General features: G+C 51.9%; 1 protein-coding gene across 3 annotated transcripts in view; it reads right to left on the reverse strand.

Annotated features, from left to right (window-relative positions):
• VDAC1 (voltage dependent anion channel 1) overlaps nt 1–9,847 on the reverse strand; it is a 32,621-nt gene extending 22,774 nt beyond the window's left edge. The window contains exon 1 of one of the 3 annotated variants that reach the window (XM_068535880.1): nt 9,828–9,847. The gene's annotated coding sequence lies outside the window, so the exon portion shown is untranslated. Of the gene's footprint in view, nt 1–1,666; nt 1,775–9,827 lie in introns of those variants that run through there. The other 2 variants (XM_068535878.1, XM_068535879.1) reach the window with 2 other exon arrangements.
• Nucleotides 9,848–10,803: the final 956 nt, after the last annotated feature.

The following is a 10,803-nucleotide window of genomic DNA, read 5'->3' on the forward strand; positions in this document are numbered from 1 at the left end:
TAGGCAAGGCGATTTTCTGAAAGTGAATGAGATGTGTGTCCCTCAAAAAGGATGTCCAAGATCAAGGGACTATGGTCTGGGCCTGCAGCCACTACATATACCCATTCAATAATCCCACAAATACTTAATGAGCACCTACTATAAGCCACATGCTGGAATGGTGAAAACTATCTTTCTGTCAGCAAGAGTACATTCACCCCCACAGACCCTTCTCAAGCACCTAGTATTGCCAGGTGGCACCACCCCACGCACTGAAAACAAAGTTGTATAAGGCTTAAGCCTGACCCTGTAGGAACTCAGTCCAGAGCTGGGGTGGAAAGAAGGCACACCCTGGGCAGTCTGCCCTGCCCTTGCCTACAGCACATTAGGCAAAGGAGGTGTTCATTTCCCTATCTCCTCTGGAGAAGGGAGGCTGGTCCAGGGGCTGGGGGCCTCAGGTGGAACAGGCCTAGGCTTAGCCCAGGTCTGAACCCACATTCAACTTTCTGCTCCAGCCTGACCCTGTCTGTCTGTAATCTTAAAGGTTTTTTGAATTACCCTGAAAGTTAATGCCTGGCACACAAATGCTTAATAATAATGTTTAAAATAACAGAGGCCACCTTTATTGAACCCTTTCCAGAGCACCACGTGGAGCAAAATAGTCTGCAGGGGATGGGCTAGATCCTCCCCTAAAAGCCTCAAGGGTAATTGTCAAGGTTTCTGCCCAGACCTTCTCCCTACCAGGCACTGTTCTGAATGTTTGACGTTAATCAACTCATTTTCTTCCCAAAAACCCAATGAAGGAGAGGTATGATTGCTCCCATTCTACAGATGAAAAAACAGAGGCTTAGTATCTTCCCGGCTGTGTGACCTTGGACAAATCACTAATGCTGCGTGCCTCAAATCCAAAGGGCTCGGAAGCAGTTCTGTGAAGGCACCGCTGCATTTGGTGAATGAATGAGCGACCGAATCAGGCAGGAATCCCTCCTAAGGCCAAGAAGGCCACATCACTACCCGCGGGACCTCTTTTTCCAAGGCCTAACCTTCTGCCCAGCCCCCAGCTCCGGCCCTGGTCCCTGCGGCCTAAGTCGACTGTCAGCCTCCCATTCCGCCCGGAAGGTGCTGGCAGGCGCAGACAGTGCCGGGAGCCAGCTTCTTCGGGCGTGGACCCGACAGGGCGTGCAGGGCCGGGGGCGCGGGACCACGGTCGTCACATGAGCTCATCCCCTAGGCGACAGCGTGGCCCGCACAGGTCCGTGAGCCCAGCCCCGCGAGCTTAGGTGGCGGGCGGGTCCCTGCCCGACCCGCACTGGCGCGATCGAGGGCCAGAGATCGCCTCCAAGGAAGGTCACCTAGACCTGCGGCGGGCCGGGCCTCCACGCGGCGGCCCGTGCCCTTCCGCCCGAAGGTCCCCGCGGGCTTTGGTTCCCAGCCGCAGGCGCCTCCGGATGTCCGGCCACCCGCTCCCTCGCCCGGGCCTGCTCGCCGCCCGCCCGCCCCGCGCGGCCTGCTCTGCCAGCCGCTGACCCGCCAGGCCCTGGCGGGCCGCTCCCGCTCCCTGCCCCGGCCCGGCTCTGGGCCCCTCGCCCTCACCCGCTCCCCATCCCATCTCCTCCCCCAACCCCCCAGGGGCCGGCCCGCGACTCGGGGCGCAGTCAGGGGCCTGACCCCTCTCCGCTGCGCCTACCTCAGAAGCGGTGGCAGTGGGCTCCGCGGCGGCTACGGCGGGGGCTGCAGCGTGAGGAACAGAGCAAGCAGCGGGGCCGAGGGCGGGGCGGCACTGACGGCGGCGGCGCAGACCCGCCCCGACCCAGCGAGCCCGGCCCCGCGAGCTCCGCCCCCTGGGCCCTCCCGGGACACCGCCCGGGCCCGGACCCGGACCGGGTTCGCTTGCAGCGCCTGAGGTGCGCGCGGACCTTTTGGGGCCCTTCGGTACCCGCGGCAGACGCGTGTGCCCACGGGCGAGTGCGGACACGCGTGATTGCCTGCGTGCGCCCGGGCACTGGGCGGCGTGGGGCTGACGTGTGCAGAGCTGTGTGCGTGCGTAGGGACAGGCGTGCCGCCGCCCGCGCCGGCCGACCTTGCTGGAGGTCCCTCCAGGTTGAAGCATTCGGGGCGGGAGGGGTCTTCCGGTTAGCTGAGCAGTGGCCGAGGTCCCCTGCGCTAACAGAAGACACGGGGGGACCTGGGCCTCCTGCTCGGCCTCGGAGCTGGGAGACAACACCCCTCCCCCTGGAGTTGATGTGGCGGGTGGCTGGACCAAGGCCTGGCCTGGGTGGACGAGGTGACCCCCGGGTCCTCCCCAGCAAAACCTGCTCAGGGTGTTAAATCGGACTCCGAGCCCCTGAGGGCAGTCACAGACCCGGCGAGGGGAATGGGCGCCCGAGGTGGCGCGGATACAGAGTAGTGCCCACGAATGCTGCTCCTTGGCCCTCGGCCCTGGGCTCCCGGCTCCAGACACAATGTTTCCGGCGCCTCCGACCCTCCCTCTTGCAACTCCAGGCTCGCAAATCCCTGCAGGGGCCTGGAACGGAAGGCGCCGAGAAAACCCCTGTCTGCCGAGTATGCACTCAAGATGAGTAGGCAGTTTACCCCTATAGGGAAGCTGCTAGCAGCCATTTTCGGAGCATTTGAGACGTAAGAAAAGTAAATTGCCTCTCGCAAGAACGTCCTCTGCTGGGTCCTATGGCGCGCGGACCAGCCTAGGGCCCCTCGGGAACCCGCGTTCAGACAGGGCCTGCCTGCCCGCGGGGCTCGGTTAAAGCGTGCGCAGTCTCCCCGCTAGGCCTACGCGACCCACCCCTAGCGAACTTAGAGAATTAACGAATGCCTGGCTGGATGAAGATTCTGCGCATCCTTCGCCTTTGGCCAATAAACGTTCTCCAAGGCTTGAGGCGTCTAGGGCCCCTTGGAGGAGGCGCCAGTCTACAGAATCAAGACATCCGCTCACAAGCAGTTGTGGCACAAATTAGAGGAGTAGGCAACTGGGGCGTTCAAAGAGGCAATCAGGCCAGGCTGCTGGAAAGAGGCAGCAGCTTCAATGAGGAAAGTGGCAAGTAGTGTTCCAGTGCCCTAGGGGTGTTGAGAAAGAAAGGAGCTTATGGTGGGGGAGCGGGTGTGAACAGAGTGCCCTGCCCCTGTAGGGGCTCCGGTCTGACTGAAAATGTGAGGAGGAGCTCCTGGACCCCTTGAGGTCCTGAAGAGTAGAAGACTAACTCCAGAACTCTCTCCAGGCCCATGACCTGCTCCATGACTGACTGGAGACTCGGAGCTCCCCAACCTGGCCATCCCCACCCCCATACAAAGGCCCCAGCCCACTCCTGGAAAGCCACTGAGTAACCCACCAGGGCAGTGAGGAAGAACTTGGGAGGACAGGACCTCAGAGAGGTAGGTAGTACCAGGTGGCTCGTCTAGAAGATGCAGCTTCAGAAACCTCATGAGCTAGGAGCAGATGCCTGCCCAAGGTCAGTAAAGCCCAGGTGTGACACTTGGACCAAATGTCCAAGGTGCTCCCGCCCCTCCAGCACCTCCCTGTCAACCCCCCTTTCACTGACCTTCAGCCCTGGGGAGAGTTCCCCATGCCCCACCTTCTCTGGGTCCCTTCTGGGGCTCCCCTAGGTGCTACTCTTGAAACAGGAGGGAAGGGGTCAGGGCACATCCTCTGAAAGAATGACATAGCTCGAGGACATGACATAAACTGATTAGAACCAAATGGGTCCAAGATGACGGACAAGTCGACTTCCACTAGACCTTGAGCCTCAGTATACGCTCACTGTAACACATCAGCAAGCTAAATGACACACCCACAGGCGCTGTGACAGTTCCAAAACAGACCTTAAGGATCAAAAAGTGATCGGTAGGGCTTCCCTGGTGGCGCAGTGGTTAAGAATCTGCCTGCCAATGCAAGGGACACGGGTTCGAGCCCTGGTCTGGGAAGATCCCACATACCGCGGAGCGACTAAGCCCGTGAGCCACAACTACTGAGCCTGCGCGTCTGGAGCCTGTGCTCCGCAACGGGAGAGGCCGCGACGGTGAGAGGCCCGCGCACCGCGATGAAGAGTGGCCCCCGCTCGCCGCAACTGGAGAAAGCCCTCGCACAGAAATGAAGACCCAACACAGCCAAAAATAAATGTAAATAAAAAAAAAAAAAAAAAAGTGGTCGGTAGCCCAATTCCTGGAAATCCCCACCCCTTCCTGAAATAGCTGGAATACTCCTCCCACTCATTAGCCTATGAAATTACCCACCCCTATAAAAACTGACAACCCCATACCCTGGTGCCTTTTCTCACCTTTTGAGATGGCCCACACTCTGTCTGTGGAGTGTGTGTCTCTCTAAATAAATCCACGTCTTACCCGTCACTTTGTCTCTCACTGAATTCCTTCTGCCATGAGGCATCAAGAACCTGAGCTCCATTAAGTCCTGAAACCTGGTGTGTGATCTCAGTTGAAAGACTGTGGGTTTTGACCGGGTTCGAGTCCCAGCTGCATGGGTTCGAGTCCCAATCTGAGTTTTGGCTGGGCTTGAGTCCCATCCGCATGGGTTCAAGTCCCAATCTGAGGTGCACGGTTTCACTTTCAGATGAATCACCTGAGTGCCCTTTGAGTCACTTACTGGCTGTGTGACCCTGAGCAAGAGGCGCAACCTCTCAGCTTCAACTTCGGAGGGTTGTTGTGATTTTAAAATAAGACACGTACAAGTAAGCACTCAGAAAACAGTGAAGGAATCAGGTAGGACACGGAAGCCTCAGGACCTAGTGCTGACCCCTCCCTGAGGGAAGAGCTGAGCAAAGGCAGCCTGTCCTACCAGGCTTACCACACCACCAAGAGCCACACTGCCAGCCCTGCCTCCACTCCTTCTGCTACAGCTGATTGGGCTGGGGATAGAAACCTGACCCAAGAGTGGCCAATCAGGTCCTCTCTTGCAAACTAAGAAATCCAGGTCAAGTCTAAAAGTTTTCATTTGGGGGAACGACCCTTCTCTTTCTCCTCTCAGTACACAAGGTTTAATGGAGCTGACTACACCCCTGACTCCATCCCTAACTCCAGGGCTGTCCTTGCAGTAACCCTGGCTCAGCCTGACCAATCAGAGTACTGCACTCCCCTTGCTATAGGGATGGACCAGTGAGACCCGCCCAGACTTCCTGGGTCTATTGAAATAAAGATTTTCCCTAAAGATGAAGCCAGCCCACAAAATAGACAGAAACCAGGTCCTGGGGACCTCTTGCTCCAGGATCTAGCCCTGCCTCTGACTACCCCCTGTGCTTTCCAGCTCTCTGAAATGAACGATTCCCTTTTTGCTTAGTCCAGTTTGGATTAGGTTTTCTTCCAGGTCCTAACTCTGTTCCTCTCCTCTGTGCAAGCAGAGCAACGTACAACATCCAGGAAAGAGGAGATTTTACTTTCATTTTTCATATTGGAATGGGTGATCAGTGTAAGTATATGTTGTCTTCAGTTTCTTTAATCAGTGTCTTATTGTTTTCCAAGTATAGATCTTTTACCACTTAGATTTATTCCTAGGTATTGTATTCTTTTTGATGTTTCTCTGATAGTTCATTGTTAGTATATGGAAATGCAAGAGATTTCTGTATATTAATTTTGTATCCTGCAACTTTACTGAATTCATTAATGAGTTGTAGTAGTGTTTTGGTGGCGTCTTGAGGATTTCTATGTACAGTATCATGTCATCTGCACACAGTGACAGTTTTACTTCTTCCTTTCTAATTTGGATTCCTTTTATTTCTTTTTCTTATCTGACTTCTGTGGCCAGGACTTCCTCAATATGATTTCTTAATACTGTCTTTGTCAAGTAACCAGAGCTTGAAGATGAGGTCCATGAAAATAGAAATGGAAGATGGAAGATGGAAGATATATATATAAATTATTCTTTAAAAATATTCTACTTGTAGGGCTTCCCTGGTGGCTCAGTGGTTGGGAATCCTCCTGCCAATGCAGAGGACACGGGTTCGAGCCCTGGTCCGGGAGGATCCCACATGCCACGGAGCAACTAAGCCCGTGTGCCACCACTACTGAGCCTGCGCTCTCCAGCCCGCAAGCCACAACTACCGAGCCCACGTGCCACAACTACTGAAGCCCGCGTGCCTAGAGCCCATGCTCCGCAACAAGAGAAGCCACCGCACAGCAACGAAGAGCAGCCCCCGCTCGCTGCAACTAGAGAAAGCCCACGCAGCAACGAAGACCCAATGCAGCCAAAAATAAATAAAATAAATTTAAAAAAAAAAATTCTACTTGTAACCAGCATCAATGAATTGGATTATAAAGCTGAATTGTTATAAAACTTAAACTTTCCAACCATTTTTCAGGCTAGAGACTGGGTAGGAGGAGTCAAGACTGAGGATTTGTGGTCAAGAATCCCAGTCCATACTCCCTACAATGTGCCCTGTCACTCATTATCCAGGAAAGGAGTTGACCAGGCCTCCAGGTTCTGAGTGACATGGAGAGCAGAAATCAATTGGAAAAACAAGATGGTAACCATCCCAAGATAAGAACAATAAAAGTTTTTCTCCCCCATATCCAAAACCATGAGGTGTCCTACAACTAAAATAGTTCCAAGAAGTTCCAATATCATAACCATGGTGGTGGTGGTGGTGGTGTTTATATATACACTCAAAGACAGAAATATTAGAAAGAACAGCATTAAATACTAATGAAAGCTGTGTTTCAGTTTATGGGACTATGAGGTATTTTTATTCCTTTGGCTCTTTCTATATTTCCCAGATATTCTTTAATGAGGATATAATACCTTTCCTATAAAAAGAACTTTCTTTCATTTTTAAAAAAGCCAAATGAGGCTGATTAGGAGAGATCACGTAAAGTGATACAATCCGGGATAGCAATTAGGCAATATGTAATACAAATCATAAACCTGCTCCCTTTGACCTGTTCCTGAGAACCTATGCTAAGGCAACAATCCCAAGTATGGGGAATGCTAGCTTCAGAAAGATGTATAGCAGCCCAGAAGGCAATACAGACTGGTTTCCAGCATGAGCAAACAGAAGCACATCCCCTCAATGGAGCACTCATGGCCTTGCGGAAAGAAGGCTACAAAGACTTCCTCTGGGGAAATATTTCTGTTACAGTGCTCATTGAACACAATTATATTTCAGTATTACTGCAACCACAACTTAAAAACCTTAAAAATAGTAGAATAATGACCTCCACAAGAGCTCCTTACCCTCATCACACAAGACTTCCATGTCAAAAGGAACGTAACAGGTGTGATTATGTTAAGGATCTTGAGATGGAAAAGTTAACCTGGATTGTCCAGTTGGGCCCAATGTAATCACAAGGATCTTTATAAGAGCCTCAGAGTGAGAGAAGGTGATGTAACAACAGAAGAAGAGATCAGAGAGAAAGAGAGAGAGAAGCCAAAAGATGCTACATGGCTGGCTTTGAAGATGTAAGAAGGGGCCGTGAGCTACATGATGCAGGCAGCCTATAGAAGCTGGAAAAGGCAAGGAAATGGATACTCCTTTAGAACCTTTAGAAAGGACCAGCCCTGCTGATACCTTAACGTTAGGCCACTGAGACTGATTTTGGACTTCTGACCTCTAGAAATGTAAAATAATAAATCTAAATTGTTTTAAGTCACTCAATCTGTGGTAGTTTGTTATGACAGCAATAGGAAACTAATACATGAACCTTTGGAAGACAATATTAAAAATGATTTGTTAGAATGCTGTCAGCTCAGGCTGCTATGTGTAACAGAAGACCAGGTGGCTTAAAGCCATTTATTCCTCACAGTTCTGGAGGCTGGAAGTCTGAGATCAGGGTGCCAGCATGATCAGGTTCTTGGTGAGAGCCCTCTTCCTGGTTACATCCCCACACGGTCTTCCTTGATGTGTGCAGGCAGAGAGATCCCTTGTCTCCTCTCCTTTTTATAAGGGCATTCATCCCATCGTGAGGGCCCTACCCTCATGACCTAATCTAGCTCTAATTCCCTCCCAAAGGCCCCATATCCTAAGACCTTCCCATTGGTGGTTCAACAGTGGAATTGGGGGTGAGGAAACACAAACATGTGGTCCCTAATAAATGGCAAGGTTCCAAGTGGCTTTTTTCTTTTATATTCTCTACTTTCCAACTTATAAATAATGTGGTAAACATATTAAAATCAAACAATCATGAAAAGAGGCAGGGATTTCTGCTATATAAAACCAACTGCAGGGGCGGCGCGGGCGCTGTGCTGCGCAGGCGCGGCACGCAACCTGCGGTCCGCCCCCTAAAAAAAAAAAAAAAAAAAAAAAAAAAAACCAACTGCAGTTTGGAACACAGACCTTCCTATCATTGTGCAGCCAACCCAGGCCTCAGTCCAGGCCCGGCTCTGGTACTTGTCCGGTCCCCTCAAAGGGACATCAGTGTGTGTGCCTGTGCACATGGGTGTGGGTTGTGAGGGTGGTGAGTAGAATTGACCCGGGCTGGAATCCTACCAGAGACTTCTGAGCTAAGAGAAGCAAGAGTTTCTCCTTTGCTCCAGAGACTTCTGAGCTAAGAGAAGCAAGAGTTTCTCCTTTGCTCAGCATGTGCTGGCTCCTGAGAGAGATGAAGAAAACGGGGGAAAAATTCAGCTGGGATCCCCTTTTATTGCAAGGGACAGGGAACCCCTCTTCCAGACCTTACCAGTAAGTGGACACATGTGCTTTTCCCTAAAGGCAGAAATGGAGCTGCCTCTTCCCCATGACTTGCCTTCACTGCGCAAGGGTCTGGGGTTTGATGAAGAATTTCCCAATTTCTACATCATGGACTCTGCTAAGAGGCACAACTTGTTTTGTTTTTTAAATGGTGGGTGAAGTCAAATGGAGTTAAAATGGGTTTATATCTGGTACCAACATTGTAGGGCTGCCCAGGGATGCTGGCTTCCAGGCACTGTCTGTCCAAGCCTGCCATGTAGGGTGGAGTGGTTTACACACTGCACAAGCACAGGCCAAGGGGATGCGTGGGGCTGAAATTCTGCCACAGCTCACGGAGCCTTGGGTCCCAACAAGACTGTGTCAGCCACAAGGAAAGGACTGTGTTTCTACTTCTGGGCACCTTTTCACAATCTGTTTGGAGGCGTCAGCTGGCAGCTGAGGCCCATGTGTCTCTCTGCCAGGCATTGACTTCTGTCGTTTTCTCCCACAGCTGGTGCCTTCTCATTCTCTGGGCCTCAGCTTCAGTTGGACCGCCTCAAAGCTGCCTTTCCCCGCCCACAATCTAAGGCAGTTTCCTTTCTCCCCTCCGTCCTTACTCGGAGCTCAGCCCTGTTTTCTCCATAGCACGCAGCACACTTTAAAATGACTTAACAGCTGGTTTGCTCTTTGTTATCTGTCTCCCCAGCTAGAATGAGTGCTGATCACATTGCAGGTATTCAGTAAATGGGGAGTAAATAAATGACTGAATAAATGATGAGGGACATGCAGCATAAAGAAAGGGGACTGGGGCTTCCCTGGTGGCGCAGTGGTTAGGAATCTGGCTGCCAATGCAGGGGACACGGTTTCGAGCCCTGGTCCGGGAAGATCCCACATGCCGCGGAGCGAGTAAGCCCGTGCGCCACGACTTCTGAGCCTGCGCTCTGGGGCCCGCGAGCCACAGCTACTGAGCCCATGCACCACAACTAATGAAGCCCGCACACCTGGAGCCCGTGCTCTGCCACAAGAGAAGCCACCGCAATGAGTAGCCCACTCACCGCAACAAAGAGTAGTCCCTGCTCACCGCAACTAGAGAAAGCCCGTGCACAACAAAGAAGACCCAATGTAGCCAAAAATAAATAAATAAAATAAATAAATTTATCTTTTTAAAAAAGATATTGTTTAAAAAAAAAAAGAAAGAAAGGGGACTGACTTGGAGTCACTTACCACCCCTCTTTGCAGGTTGCGCACCTTGGCAAACGCTGTTTTCTGTCCTAATGGCCAGACATCTAGGAATCGTGTTCCTTGCGTTGTGAATCCTCCAGGAAGAATGGACTCACAGCCGTGGTGTGGGCTGGTACTGTTTAATCTGTAAAGAATTTAACCTCACCCAAAGGAAGGTCTGGCCTTTGCCCTAGGCTTCTGGAAAGAAACCTCTAAGCCCTTGCAATGTCATGCCAGATAGGAGTATCTTTACTTAGGGCAAGGGCTGGCCACACAGGATAAACTAACAGTGTGATTTAGGGTGGGGACTGGCCACACAGGATAAACTAACAGTATGATTTAGGGTGGGCGCTTTGACTCACACGGTATCAGCTGAACCTCCATGGGGACTGGAGGCTGATGTCAGCTTTGTGGATAGTCTGCAGAGCCCCAGTGAATCTCTGGACACCAAGGCTTGGGTGAACTTCCCTGGTTGGCAATAGTTCATGTGTATTGTTACACATCATTGCTGGAGGAATTAACAGTGTCTGTGAGTCCACGAGGAGAGGACAGCTGGAAGCTCCACGTCTGGAACCCTCCTGGACTCTGCCCCACGCTTCTCATCTTTTGGCTGATCTTTTTTTTTTTTTTAATTTTTTTAAAAATTTTTTTATTTTTGGCTGCATTGGGTCTTTGTTGCTGTGCGCAGGCTTTCTCTGGTTGCGGCGAGCAGGGGCTACTCTTCGTTGCGGTGCGGTCGCTTCTCTTGTTGTGGAGCGTGGGCTCTAGGTGCGCGGGCTTCAGTAGATGTGGCACGCAGGCTCAGTAGTTGTGGCACGTGAGCTCTAGAGCGCAGGCTCAGTAGTTGTGGCGCACGGGCTTAGTTGCTCTGCGGCATGTGGGATCTTCCCGGGCCAGGGCTCGAACCCATGTCCCCTGCATTGGCAGGCGGATTCTTAACCACTGCGCCACCAGGGAAGCCCTTTTGGCTGATCTTAAT

Source organism: Eschrichtius robustus, chromosome 2 (genome assembly GCF_028021215.1).
Source record: "Eschrichtius robustus isolate mEscRob2 chromosome 2, mEscRob2.pri, whole genome shotgun sequence".
Classification (NCBI taxonomy): domain Eukaryota; kingdom Metazoa; phylum Chordata; class Mammalia; order Artiodactyla; family Eschrichtiidae; genus Eschrichtius; species Eschrichtius robustus.